At 37.9% G+C, this 14,897-nt stretch overlaps 1 protein-coding gene across 3 annotated transcripts in view; it reads right to left on the reverse strand.

Moving 5' to 3' along the window:
* LOC124165778 (cuticlin-4) overlaps positions 1–14,897 on the reverse strand; it is a 261,659-nt gene that overhangs the window by 210,738 nt on the left and 36,024 nt on the right. The window lies entirely within an intron of this gene.

Raw genomic sequence — 14,897 nt, forward strand, 5'->3', positions numbered from 1 at the left:
CAATGGCCCAATATTTCATCAAGAAAGAAAGGGAAACTGAAAGGACATCCAACCTTTTATAATACCATAGGTTTAGGAAGAAAGCAAATTCCATTTTTGTTACGTGAAGAAAATACGTTATATGCTTTCTCTCCATCCGGCCGGAAGCGCTCGCGGAGATTAAAACAGGACTTTTAAATCATCCATTTCACGTTTACAGCCTCGAGCAATAATCGCCATGAAACCGGTTCCAAATGCTCTCGACACCACACGGCAAATGTTTGTGCAACCACAGCTGGTACAGGAAACCATTATGTTGCATAGTGAAAAGAAAAATAAAATTATCTGCACATTAGACAATTATATGTTGTGATCCATATTTTTATTACTTTAATATGTAATGCTATTTTTAAGTATTACTCAATGCGAAAAAATATGAGACATTTTTGTTTTTTCCACTGTCACTCTAGTGAATGTGTTCCTGAATTAAATCATTTGCAGCTATCAAGTGAAGGAAAACAAAAAAGTTGAAAAGCGGTAACAAAGACGTATTTTAATCAACATTATGTTATGTTCTAAACACTTGATCTTCCATCCATACACTAGTTTAATTATTAGTCTTTGATAGTCCACGTTGAGAAATTGGAGGCGAACAGTAAACTCGTACCAGTAATAAAATAGAAATAATACTATATCTCATAATGAGCACTTTCCCAAAATCATTATTGATATTAAATGTTTCAATGAGATCTTTCGTCTCTCTGGAAAATTATGTGAGCTCTCAGTTACCTCGGACATTTTTATTTCCCCTCTCTTTCCTGGTTAGTACTAATTGTCCACAGCCTCACCTTCGGTAAGCAATTATGAAACGCAGGAAATCATACAACTCCATTTCACTGATTTTAGAAAGCCCAGACGGAGATAATTGTCAACAATCGAGGTAACCACGCTCCATCAAATGCTAAAAGAGTGTGTCAGCCAATCCATGCCAGCATTCCATGCCAGATGAAACGAAGTCAATGAAGTGCGACTACGTTTTTGCTATTCAACGCCTCAAACACAAAGTATAAGACATTTTTGTGTTATACAATTCCAAGTGTATTTGTTTCCACAACTCAAAGTAAGATAATGGCACCAAATTTATGCAGAAAAATGGTGTAGTATTTAATTCTTGATTCAGGCCGAAATCAACAAAATGATAGGATTTTCCATTCAAAACTTGCGTGACTAAATTGAGAAAAACTTCTCCAAGTCAACTTTTAGGACGACTGTAGTTTGAACCTGAAAAATCTCCAAATTTAAATGGTATCAATATGCACAACACTGACTTTAAATTCACACTTTTCGAATCAAAACGCATTAATTGTATCACTCAATCAGGCACTAATAGTTCTTTCAGACATTTATTGGTGATTGCGAAAGGAGGCAGACGAAAATAAAAGTTAAACACGCAACATTTCCAAAGAGAAGGACTTTAAATGAAACATCACGATGTACCAGCTAAAAATCGCAAAAATTTGCGCCTACTCTGTAATCAAGCAGTCGAGACTGTCAATTGGATGGGAAACCTCCAAACGGCAACGAGGTCTTTAACAGTTCACGAAATTACAGCCGAACTAACTTTCCAGTGTTTGAAGCGCTTTTCCCGAATTTCTCCCCGGAACTTACCAAAGGAGGAAATTTGGAAGAGCTGCAGTTCTGCGATTATTTCCACATAATCACACTACCCTAGGTGTAAATAAGATGCATCAAATTTAACCTCCATCGGTATGCAAAGCAATTCACTGATATTTAACTCTTCAAGCCGTACGATTTTCCCATTCCTACATTGCCTGTAATACCAGTGGCGCAGAGAGGGGGGGGATTGGGGGATAAACCCCCCCCCCTCCCAGAGCTCAGAGAAGTTTTAAAAAGTTTAATCCATTTTACTTAATTAGATTGATATTACTAATAGAATAGTGTAAGGATTCATAAAATATCCCTCAGAAAGCCGTAAAACTCACCATTTTGAACCGTTTATCTTAAAATTCCGCAATATATTAATCACGCACCTACCGCTTATCCTGGCGGGTATTCCATACCCCCACACACCCCGGTATCAGTTGCACCTAAACCCCTCCCTTAATTCCTAGCTGCTCCCCTGTGTAATACTCCCTACACGCGAGATTAACACACCGCCCCGTCCGAACACGAACGATCAAAAATCCCAATAAAAATGCTGGCGTCGTGCAAAACATTCTCATACCAAGTCCGTCCGCGAAAGCAGAGACGTGATCGCCTGATTGGTCTTGTTCATCGGAAGGCTCCAGAAGGAGTAGACAGCATACGATGAAGGGGAAAAGATGATCGCGTGTCGAGGGGAAACAAAATTAAAGCATCGCGCGCGGGCACAATTGACCTGCGACCTCGTCTGTGTGGCGCTGGAAGTGAGAGCGACGCGGGAACACTATGAAACGAGGTGAAACCGGCTCGCTTGGAGCACGTCACATCGTCTTCGGGAGGAGAGGAAATCATCTCAGGGAAAGCAATGCGTGCGGAATTGGATTCACCTACATTGGCGAACAGGATGACGGGAGAAGAAGAAACTGAGATGATAAATATGAGCCAATGAGAATAATGGCGACAGTCTGGGGATTTCAACGAGCGACGCCTTGAAATAAACATCCGCAAGCACCGCCTGGTTTTATTTCTACCGATTACCGCCAACACGTGAATAATGTAGCACCTGCTAAGCCTAATCCTTGAGCTTGTGCAAATGAGTAGTAAATAACTTGTTTTTAAGGCCTGATCACACGATACATGAATACGTACACATTGAAGTGAGAATGCACGAACTGTTACGGTAGACCGGAACAGAATATGTACGAACCATATGAGAAGAGCATAATTTCTATGCATTCTTACAAATCGGGTGGCCACATGGTGAATTTTCGCGTCTATTATAGCGTTCATTCATTTACACATGAAGTTGCAAGGGTAGTGGTACCGCGTGATTAGCCCTTAAAAATCTATATAATTATTATTATCGATATTTTATTGAGAGTGAACATAGATATACGAGCGGTTTCCAGGAACAAATACTTCTTAACGTGCTCCATCACGACGATGCGATGCAAAAGAAATTGCCGACTCCAAAAATAAGAATGTCATAAAAACACTGATTTCCTTCATTGAAACTCTTCAACTTTAAAAACAAAAACGGCGTCAATAGCGTATTATTAACAACGTAATATTAATACAAAATTTTACAAATATTGACTATTATTAATGGAAAGTGTATCTCATTGAGTTCATATTTTACCGTTTGCATATAATCAAACGATGATATTTTCCCATTTTTCAGTAATTTGAACACAATAAAGCACAGTTTCATTTACTAAACCTATGCTGCATTCTATATCCTTATTTAGCACCTAATAGCTTTCATGGATGGGGAAATTGCTAATAGATATTTGCGAAGTTAATGCGTTCGATAAGCTTCCAGAAGAATATGACAAGAGATCAAGATAAAATGTCTAAAATGAGCTTTAATAAAGAGAAACAAAATTATGATGCACAGTTTGAGAGTGTACAACAAAAAAATCGTCGATTTTGTACTTAAAATGAATGCTCTAAGTGATTCAACACTCGTCCCTGCAAACGACACGACTTTCAGCAGCCGCGGCTCTCCGTCTCGCTTGGGTAAATCCATTCACTTCTCATGCGAAAACGTAATATGCTACTCCTCACATTTATGTAAAATATGGATTCTCGTGGTGGATTGGGGCTGGCTTAACTTCTGGTTGGGCTTCAAGTAAGTCTCTCAACAGCGAAAACGCAATTTATGGGTTATCAGTATAATTTAGCGCTACCATAATGTAGTGTGTGTCATTCAAAAGAAATAAATAAATACAAAAATGAAATATTAAGCATCTGCACCATCGTTTCTGCATTTATTTTTAAAGAAAACGATGCATCACAACTACCACGCTCTCAATTGATAACCGATATGAGCCATTTACATTTGAATACATTAATATTTCAAAGAATTTTAACCGTAAATAATGACTTTCTTGAAAATTCTAATAACTTGGGCAAATTTCTTGAAGAATGATAACATCTCCTGCAGAATTATAGACGTACATATTCATGAGAATCTATATTTTCGGAAAAACACGGAGTATCTTTATTCAAAGAATAGACAGTCATAATATGGAGAGCTGAAATTATTTCCTTGCAACAAATATTTCAAGTTCATCGATAAAGGAAACTAAATGGCATTCTACTTTCAAATTACATGAAGATAGAGTTCTATAAGTAACTAAAAATGAATAAAACCTTAAAGGGCACACGTGTTCTTACAATGTTAAAAAATATTTCTGATCATCAGTGTTTTTCAGCCAAAACTTTTGAGAGATAAGACAACACTAACTCCATTAATTTTTAACCGATTAAATTTTGCCACCAAAATTTTCATATTTTATTTTTTCTGAGAAAATGAGGAAAAGTATTGACTTCCTGAATCAATAATAGCCTAAATGATCGGGTTTGCAGGCACTGATGAATACAGAAAAGTATGAACGACATTAAAGTGGTATTGCGCTTCATTACTTAAACGTAAAAAACTGACTTCTTTAAGACCTATAAAATATTTAAATATGATGTTTTACCAAGAAAGATTTTTTTCATCATTGTGGAGTATCTTTAAAAATAACCTTCTCCGCGTCCGTATAGCAGAGCCATCTGGTATATGAAGAGTGCATTTTACACTTAAAATGTATTGAACTCTATGAATAAATAGCAGATAAAACTGAGAATTTTAAATGAGTGGGAGGAAATCTTACGTATACTGTTGTGTGTCGAGATGTGAATTTACCTCTTGCTAAACACTATTAAAGTATTTTTTGCATATATATTCATGATTGAATAGATATCAGTTCAATAATACAACCTTATGTTTTTTTTAGAGCGTACACATGTCGGTCTCCATCGATTGGAAGCAGAACGTGAGGTGTGGTGTGCAAAACTTTCTATCGAAAGATAGCAAGAGTCGAGGCAAGGTGAAATGAAGCGAGAAAAACTTAATGTGTCGGCGAGCGGCTGGTGAAAGGGAAATGACGTAATGGAAAACCCCCTCCCTCAATCCCCGCTTCGAATGCAAACGTCCCCTCCTATCTGCCTCTCCTCCCCTGCCGCAGCTTCAATCATCAGCTCCCAAAAGGGTATTCATTCCCAACTACTCATCAGAACAATCTAATAATCACCTATCCTCCACCTAAATGGAATAGAAGGGATTACAATACCAAATATTTGTTTGATTAATAATGCAATGGGTGTAAGAACGGCTCTCACCAAATGTTACCATTGAGCGCTGAATAATTTCGCTCCTAGAGCCATTTGAAGTTTCAACTTAAATTCCGCGCCAAAAACGCATTTCTCGGGCGACGACATGTTGATAACGTGTCAACCTGCATTGCTTGCATAAGGAGTGAATTGCCGTATGCGTTATTTCGAGTATAAATAAATAGCAGATAAAACTGAGAATTTTAAATGAGTGGGAGGAAATCTTACGTATACTGTTGTGTGTCGAGATGTGAATTTACCTCTTGCTAAACACCATTAAAGTATTTTTTGCATATATATTCATACTTTTATGAAGACGTTCAATGCTATTTAATAAAATGCCCATGATTTCATCATTTCAGCCGTTTTAAGTCTTTATTCCCAGGGCCACATTCGAGATATATGCGTCATGTTGATTATATTAATGGAAACAGTAAAACGAAAAAGAAATACGACATTCCAAATTTAAAGTTCATCTCTTACAAGTTCAATTCGTGCAGGTTCATTAGGCACCGGGAATTCTCCATACAAATCCTATGCAGGGATAGCAACCAACGCTGAGGATTTGAATTAAGCAAGACACAAGAGCTTAAGACACCACTATAAATAGTATCCAGTAAAAGAAGGAATTCAAAAGTGGAAGTTATAAGTATTTAGTCAAACAACAAAGAATTTTTGTGAGTTATTTTATGACACAATATCGAAAGGAAACTCTGAAATAAATTAAGGAACGATTGCGGAGATACAAAAGAGAATGTTATAAAGAATAAGCAATCAATGCATTGTTTACACCAGAAATAAATGACCAGGGAAAGAATCGATTTGAAGAAGCACAGATGACACTTTCCCTGTCGAGTTCTAGATGAGGACGTCCATTTCTCTCCCCCGCCATTTCTTTGTTACACACTCCTCGCTTCGCAGCCAGGACGTGATACAGCTGGGAGAGGTTGAAAAGGGAAAGGCTCATGCGCAGCGAATGGAAAATTGGCGATCTCGGTATTCTTACAAAACTGAAACACACGACATACCCGTTATACATCCTTCTCCATCGAACGAAGGGTCTTCACAGACAGAGAGTCAATGATCGTGGAAAAATGACACGTCTTCCGAGTTATTTCCGGAGACAACAAGATCTTTCGTTTTAAGCCGCTCGAAACTAAGTAGCATCAAGCATGCAAATTAATTTGTCAATGCGCCAATTTCTTGTCGAATTATGCTTGATCAAACCAAAGGAATAACTCAAATGCGTTGTATGATGCAAAAAAATTACAATTCTTCCAAAGGCTCGCCTTCGCATGCAATCAATGAAAAGACTTACAGAAGGATAGATACGCTCACGATGAAAGGTAAAAAATGATCAATAGCTACATCCATCAGGTAACCCAATAGTTACTCACTATTCCGCAAAAATGATACATTTCCTTTGCCTGTGCACATCTATTCACAGTTTCGGAATAAGTAATTTGCTTGATAAAAAATATTATAATTCTATCCATTGATTGAATCAAAGAAAAATTCGAGGCAACTATTGTTGAGCAATAAATTCATTAAACACACCAGGAGGAGAAAGTTTCATATTCAACAACAGAATTTAAAAAAATTATATCTGCGTTATCTCCATATTCGACACATTATTTTCATCCACAAAAATTATCACTTCCATTCAAGCATGCTTGAAAATAGAAAAGAAAAAAAGGAAGTAGCACTTTTATTGTCCAAATTGAAGAGACATAAGCTGATTATAAATTTTCTTCATAGGTATTCCTTCATTATCGTTTAATTTTCTCGTCCAATTAAGATATTTTTAAAACTTTCGCTTACATCGCGACGAAAGATAAATTGCAGGATAATGATAGCGTTCCATCTAAGACGAGAATGGAATACTAAAGAGCCAAGTGGGAAAACAATTGAGATAAGAGAAAGACAATGTCAGACAAAAGAAGCGAGTTAATATTCACGGCGCAAACCAAACTGCTCTGGCGGTTACGGGACTATCAGATTGTGAAACAGCGAGGGTGTATTCAGCAATGAATTATTTTCCGGGATCATATCGAAATTAGCGCGCGTAGCGCCGAAAGCAATTTCTCTTCCATTTCGGGAGAAATTACATTCGAAGCATCGACGGACGTGATCAGCAGGAGAGCAGGGCATCGATAGATATCCTGGAAAACTGAATGCAGAGGCATAAAGGTGGGAGGAGGAGGATTAATAAAGCAAATGTAGTAAGCCTTCCCGTTCAGTGGGCAGGGGAGTGGATACAGCTATCCACGATGTCTCCCTTTTCAAAAGGCGCATTGCGAAAATGACGGTTGATCGGGCGATAGCACTATAGGTCTGGCTGGAGTTGACTTATCTCATAATCAAGAGTAGTAATGAAGTGGCAATCACAATGAAGAGCGTGGTATAGAAGCGAAGATAATCAGCATATGCAATCCCATTGGTATTGTGAAGTAAATCCCGACACCAAATAGAGGCATCTTCCATCATCAAAAGTGAGTCCTGGCTGGTACCTACTCGTTTTCACTGGCCAGACGTTGTTTTATATTGGAAAATGGGTATGGATCAATCTCTTCCGGGATAGGATACTTCATTATAAAGGGAATTGATACAGCTAAAATCAATATTTGTGACTTTTAGAAACCTAAATGTGTACTCGTGTTTTCAATCAAAATATGTTTAGATAAAACAAACTTTCTCTGGCCATTTCATGACGAAAGACAATTCCTAATTCAACACAGAATAACAGCAAGTTAAAATGTAATCATTGGAAGGTAAGTAAAGTGTCGTATAAAAACGACTCAGATAAATGAGATTTAAAGCCCCTAGTACAACCCATGCAAAGACAGTAGCTGTTTAATAAATAAGTGACTAATTTTAATGACCACAACAGTCTGTGCTGTTTGACTTCGTTCAATAGTATTCATTCTACGACGATTGATACAGATATTCTGAGAGAAGAGAAATACGGTCAGTTTTTAATAGACAACGCAAACAATTTTTATGTAATAACACAAAAGCTAAGTCCTTAATTTTGAGGTTTTCCCATCAAAACGGGGTTTAATGAACTATTCTATACATTTTTCCCCTTTTATTAAAGTACTATACATATTTATACATTCTACATAATAGAGAACATAGGGAATCACGGACAGTGATAAATATATATAACTGAAGCCAATATCGAAGGCTTAACTGCACGGTATAATCCTTAATTTTCTGCTGTCTGTTAAAAGCCTAAGAAAACCAACAGAAGTTGCACACGATTTACATAAGGTAAACTAGTACTTAATATTAGATGAAGCTCCATTAAAATGCAATTAAAAATGAAATCATCGCGTGTATCACTAAGGAATGCCTTGACACAAAAAGCGATCACTAGCCAAGGCATAAGAATCGCCTGATTCATGTCCTCGTCTGAGAAGAATTATTTAGGACTCGACCCGATTCGAAGTGAAACAACGGAGACTTGAATGCGTGAATCATATTAGACAAGGCTCCAATAAACGGGAGGTTCTCCGTCCATTTCAAAACATTCCTGAAACTTCATCTAGACTACCAATTGGTTTGAACGCTCTCCGCAAACCGACTTACACTAGACATTAAAAGTGGAACAGCAACTAAAAAAGAATGAATGCGTCCATTTTGTCTCGGTGATGACAAAAAAACATCCCACTCAATGGGAACACCTCGTATGATGCCTTTAGGAGATTTAGCCAATAACCTCTCGACCAATCTATGCGGGCGAATACACTCATTTCGAGGGCATATCATTAATAGTTTGGCCACTTAAATACCCCACTGAAATTTTTTGACGTTTCCAGAAAATTTTCAGTACTGCTTGATTATATGTATTTTACCAAATACTCGCCTCTACATGAGATGACATGTTTTAATTATGTGTAGTAAATATCAACCTCGAACAAAGCAACAAAGTCAATATTAAAAAAAGGTTATGTTATCAGTTAAGAAACATCACGCGAATGACATGTTGGGGAAGGTGTTTACAAATAGCAAATATATAAATACGCGTCAAAAGATGTGGAAATAAAACCATTTGAAATTAATAGAAAGTACAATTTTCCTAAAATTTCCAGTCATATTCTAGCATACAGGCTACCCTGAAATAATACGCCCCTAACCAACCCGAGAAATTTATGGGGCAGATGTACAGCTGATGATTCCGTAATTAATGCACTACGAGTGTCTTTGCAGTTAACCGCCCTAATAGACAGAAATATACGTACACAAAGCATTACTAGCACTCCCCAAAAAATTCTGAGTTGAGACTTTCTAGGTAATTAACTGGTCAAAGACAACCTTCAATATAAACAATATCACAGATGGAATAAAAAAATGAAAAAAGTTCAATAATTAATATAAAATCCCAAAATGCCCTCCGAAGCAATAATTTAAGATGCATATTAACACAGAAGACGATTCTATTCCCAGATTAACGCTCAGCACGTACTTGTAGTGCCGACGCTTTCTCGAGTTATATGCGGACCTTCAGGCGTTTCATTTCCACAACTACCCAGCCTACCTAAGATTAGCAGCAGACACTCACTCTCCTTGGGATTGGGAGTGGCCGGGCAGTAAAGATCACCACTTCACCGGCTCGAATTGAGTGCTGGGCGAAACGAGAAAACGCGGCGAGGGCGATGCTTCAACTTTCTCCCAGAAAATAAACGCATACCGTCAGTCAGTAGCCTCATGAACTTTGAATGAAGCCGCTGACACTACCTCCGCTAAACTGTTCTTTAGCATCCCTTTTTTTCATACTCATTCGACCGAGAGATTTGGTTCCAGGCGCGAATATTAATGCTAGATTTTCCCCGTATGAGGGTACAGCATGCGAATACGTGATTTCCCAACCTTTGACCCCTTAATAAGTTCAACAGATTCAGGCTTCATTGGGTGGAAGTTTGACAAATTTTAATAAATGAAAGGTCGTAGCACTTTTCCACAAAATTTTGTACTGCGTACAACGCGTTTCGGCTCAATGAGCCATCATCTGGTACAAGACACTGCAAAACATTTGAAAATCACCTTTATACCCTTGAGAAAGGGGGTTGGGGAGGATTTGACATTTTTGAAGAAGGGGGTGGGAAGGTCTCCACTCTGTACACCTGTTCCCACCCCTTCTTCAAAGACGTCAAATCCTCCCCAACTCCTTCTCAAGGGTATAAAAGGTGATTTTCTAATGTTTTGCAGTGTCTTGTACCAGATGATGGCTCAGTGAGCCGAAACGCGTTGGACGCAGTAAAAAATTTTGTGGAAAAGTGCTACGATCTTCATTTATTGAAATAAACTTTAACCCCCTCGTGATGTCTCCAAGATTCTTCCGTCATCCTTCACGCCCTTCGCACCACTATAAAACAATTTATTTTAACCGCTCAATTAACCGACCTCAATTATCTTTTTTCGATTCAATCGTTTATCATTTACCCTACCATTGAGAAATTTTCAGGGTGTATAAAAAAACCTTTTTCCAACATTTATCTTCGTCTTAAATACACAAAAAAATCCTTAGAGGAAATTGTTAGGAAAATTTTCATATTTAAAGTACAGGAAATTGTTGACTCGGGTCAACTCTATACACCCTGAAAATACATGAATATTATACTACCAGTTATAAATAATTGAAACGTCATGAAAAAAGTAATAAGACACAAACTCTTCGGATTATCGCCATAAAATCCATCGGCCACACTCAATTCTTGACGAGAAATGAATATTATTGACTTTAAGGTGAAAAAACAAACAAACAAAACAAGGGAATTATAGGAGAGGAAAGCAAAAGGGAAATGACCTGTTGAAGAGGAGCCATAACCTTGACATCTCTACTCATTCACACCCTCTCTTCAACAAACTCATCCAAGCAGTCTCTTCCCTCTTGAGTCCCGGGCCACTGCACAAAGAAAGGGAAGCCGCCAGACGGAAGAAGCAGAGGGGTAAAAGCCGAAAAAAAAGCTAATGAAAAAAATAAACTGCTGGAAAGAGGTCCCACCCACGACAACAATGACGGGAGTGGAAAAAAAGGCTCCGAAGGGAAGAATAGCGACATCGCACACACACACACGCCCAACACACACACAGGCGCACACTCCACGAGAAACCGAAGATAAGGAAGGAAAAGGAAGTTTTCGGATGTTGTCGCGGGAGGAATGGCATCGCACGCTATTCTCCGATCCCACGCTTCCCGAAACAATTGAGTGCGGCGGCGCGGAATTAAGTTAAGAGTATTTTTTAAGGGAATATTTTTTCGGAGAAAGGAAACAGCTTAAACCTGAGCGATACTCAAATATCAAAATAAGCATTCGGAATTGAGAACTTGCGTTTCATAATTTAATGCTCACGTACCGATGGAAAGCCTCTGAAAAAAATCACTGCTTTAGGGTGGAATCGGGAGTAATTTTTATCTTTTTTACGGTGGAGAAGGCAGAAAGAAGCAGGAAACAAGCTAGGCAATAGCGAAATTCAAATATTGCAATGCCTACCTTGCATTTCATTGTTAAATATTTACGAACTACCCCAATTCAGCTTTGAAAATAATTGGACAATAATGCGACAAGGGAGAATCATTAATACTTCTTAAGGAAATATTTTAATGGTTTGCGTAGAGGACAGGCTGACGGAAAAGAGGATACAAATAAGACTTAGATAAGCGATATTCACAAATCGCATCAATCACATTTCCAAAATTATTTGTTAAATGTTTACATTCTAATCCCATGGCTCTGAAAACAATACAATGCGATGGGGAACCCCTAAAGAACAAAATTCACAGCATACATTGAAAAATATATTTTCAAAACTATAGAAGGAATGAAGCTATTGCTAGATGCAATAGGCGAGGATAAAGCGAGATTGCGGCTCCCAGAGACGACGCGAGACATTGAACTCATTGAAATCCTAGCGTAACCTTGAGCCCGAAAAATTCCAAGTTCCACATTTTGTCACCTGATGTTCGAGATAACCGCGGTGGGAATAGGAATGAGCATATGGAGTGTGTTTTGATAATTTTGGGGTCAGTGGCGAATCTCGAGTACAGGCAGCATAACAAATACGTTCATCGCTTCCACGCTATAAATTTAAAACGCAATAATTTTGAACGGAAGAATCTTTAGTAAATTTCAGATTTATTTTGCGAACTTTTTGAAGGTTTTAGTTTAATTTTTAGAAACGACCAAACAAACTTAAGGCTGAGAGACACAAAAATTATGAATGAAAAAATGCTACCATTATTTCGATAAAAAGCCGAGATTATCGCTTAAATTAATAAACACTGGCCCCTACAATATTTGAATAGCTATAGTTACTTCTGAAAGTAGACCTCGTCATAATTAAAATACACATAATTTACTATATTGCATCCAACAAAAGTTTTGACTGATACGTTTCTTGCCTCTACAAAGCGCTTTTCCTTTCATATCTCCTCACTATGGCAATTTTGCATTTCGTGATATGCCTGCGATTTTTATCTTGCTGTAATAAATGGACTAGTAATCCCAATGACTGGATTGAAAATATTATAAACGGATTCAAGCGAAATATCATGGATATACTGTACATAAACTTTGCAGCAAGAATAGAGTCCAGGGGCAGGGTGACAGATGCCTTATCTTGAATTGTTTTTTATTTTTATTTTTTATTAATCACCACCAATGTCGGAGACGGGTAAGATCGCAGTAAAAATGCCGGGAAGTACAAACAGCTTTCATTCAAAGCCCATTTGCGTCGCAGTGATTTGCCTCAGTGGTTTCATATGCCGCGTTACCTACCGGGGAGATTTCTCGTGATGAGATCTCGAATTGTTAAATGGGTCGAAGGTTTCACGGCTAGGCAAGACATTCCCACGGCGCGCCGCATTACAATTCCACCATTCGGCGTCCTCGTTAAGCCATGCCAAGTCACCTGCTGTCTCTTTTCGGCGAATCTCCGAAACTTTCAAATATCAATGTCAATTGAAACGGGGAAAACCTTCGAGAAATCGGAAATCTTCGATGTCCCGGAAATACATTGTGCCCGAGGCGTGGTGCATAGTAATAATTTGATCCAGAAATGCATCAAGGTCAGGATCATCCCATGACGTTATTCGCTCAAGGGAGAACAAAAAACCTCTCTTTCCAGATGCCTAATGTGGCTGAGTAAGTACCCCACCAAATCTCGTAACGTTTGACGTTTTTTTGTCTTAATTTGTCCTTTTTTGCTAATTTCATAATAAGTTTATCTCCTCGCATTTACCACAAGAGCAGACAAAAACATACGATCAAACTCGTTGAAATGCCATTTGTAATCAATAAATAATTTATTCATACCCTCCCTCGTATCCTAAATCGTTCCTGAGGTCCCATCAGCTTGTATTTCCTCACTATTTGAATGCTCACTCCTCACTTGTAGATTAGTAAGATCTAAAAGACGATTTAAAATTCCAAATTGCCGAACTACGGTGTACCAATTGTCAACCTTAAACTCTAACATAAGAATACGGAATGATATAACGGACGGCATAGTTAACTATAAATCAATTCAGAATAAAAATGTTTACTTATTTACTTGAAAAATATAAATGTAATCAAAATACTGTGATACTTACTATATATCATTAATACTGTAAAACTGTATTTTCACTTTTTCTTTGTTATTCACTGCTGAGACTTATTTGTAAAATGTGATATGTTCCATAGGACAAGGTCCTACAACAATACTTAAGTTTATTATTCTCATTTCTCCAATCACCTCCTCAAACCAATTCCTTCCCACCTACTCCTCAAAAGTTATAAATATGATCTTACCCTGTATTAATGTGTTTCGTACCCATTACTTTCTCGGATAACTGAAGCGCGCTGCATGCATCTATTACTTATTTGTGGAAAGGAACATTTCTTTCTTTAATAATATGTGGAGCTTTAAAAATAACTCGCCTGAATGTGTAGATAATATTTTCAAACCAGTCATTGTGATAACTTGCCAATCTATCACAGCATGGTAAAAGTCGCAGGCATATAACAAAATGGAAAATTGCCATACCCAGGAGAGCGGAAAGCCATTTTGTACACACAAAAAACACATTAGAATTTTCATTGATTCCTCTGCTCACAGACACAATATACCATTGACATTTTCCGGTCGTCAGGTGTTGAATGCATATGATAGTTTACCTCAAATATATTAAATTTTCTGGGTATAACAATGGAAGTTAGACATAATAAGGAAGAGAATACGAACGATATTAACACGTTTCAAAAAATAACAGGGACAGGTTTCAATCAGTGGTAAAATTGTGAATTTCCCAAAAGGTAGAGGGAGGAAGTTAACTGAAAAACATCAAACGTCTCGATAGGGCTTGGAAAGAGGATTCATTAAGATAGAAACGTACCATATGCTCAAATGGAATTTCTCCTCAATACCGTTCCTGCCACTCTATTTTGCATTCAGCTCCTTTATTACCCTTGGTGAAAGGCTGTACGAGTCGTCTGCGTCCCTGGCTTTTTACCAGTCAAAACAAAGCGACGCAAAAACACCGCCGTGGGCCATAACGAAAGAGCTTTCTCAGTTCTCCGTAAAACACTTTGTCAAAGCCACCGCTGTGTGTC

Source organism: Ischnura elegans, chromosome 9, assembly GCF_921293095.1.
Source record: "Ischnura elegans chromosome 9, ioIscEleg1.1, whole genome shotgun sequence".
Lineage (NCBI taxonomy): Eukaryota > Metazoa > Arthropoda > Insecta > Odonata > Coenagrionidae > Ischnura > Ischnura elegans.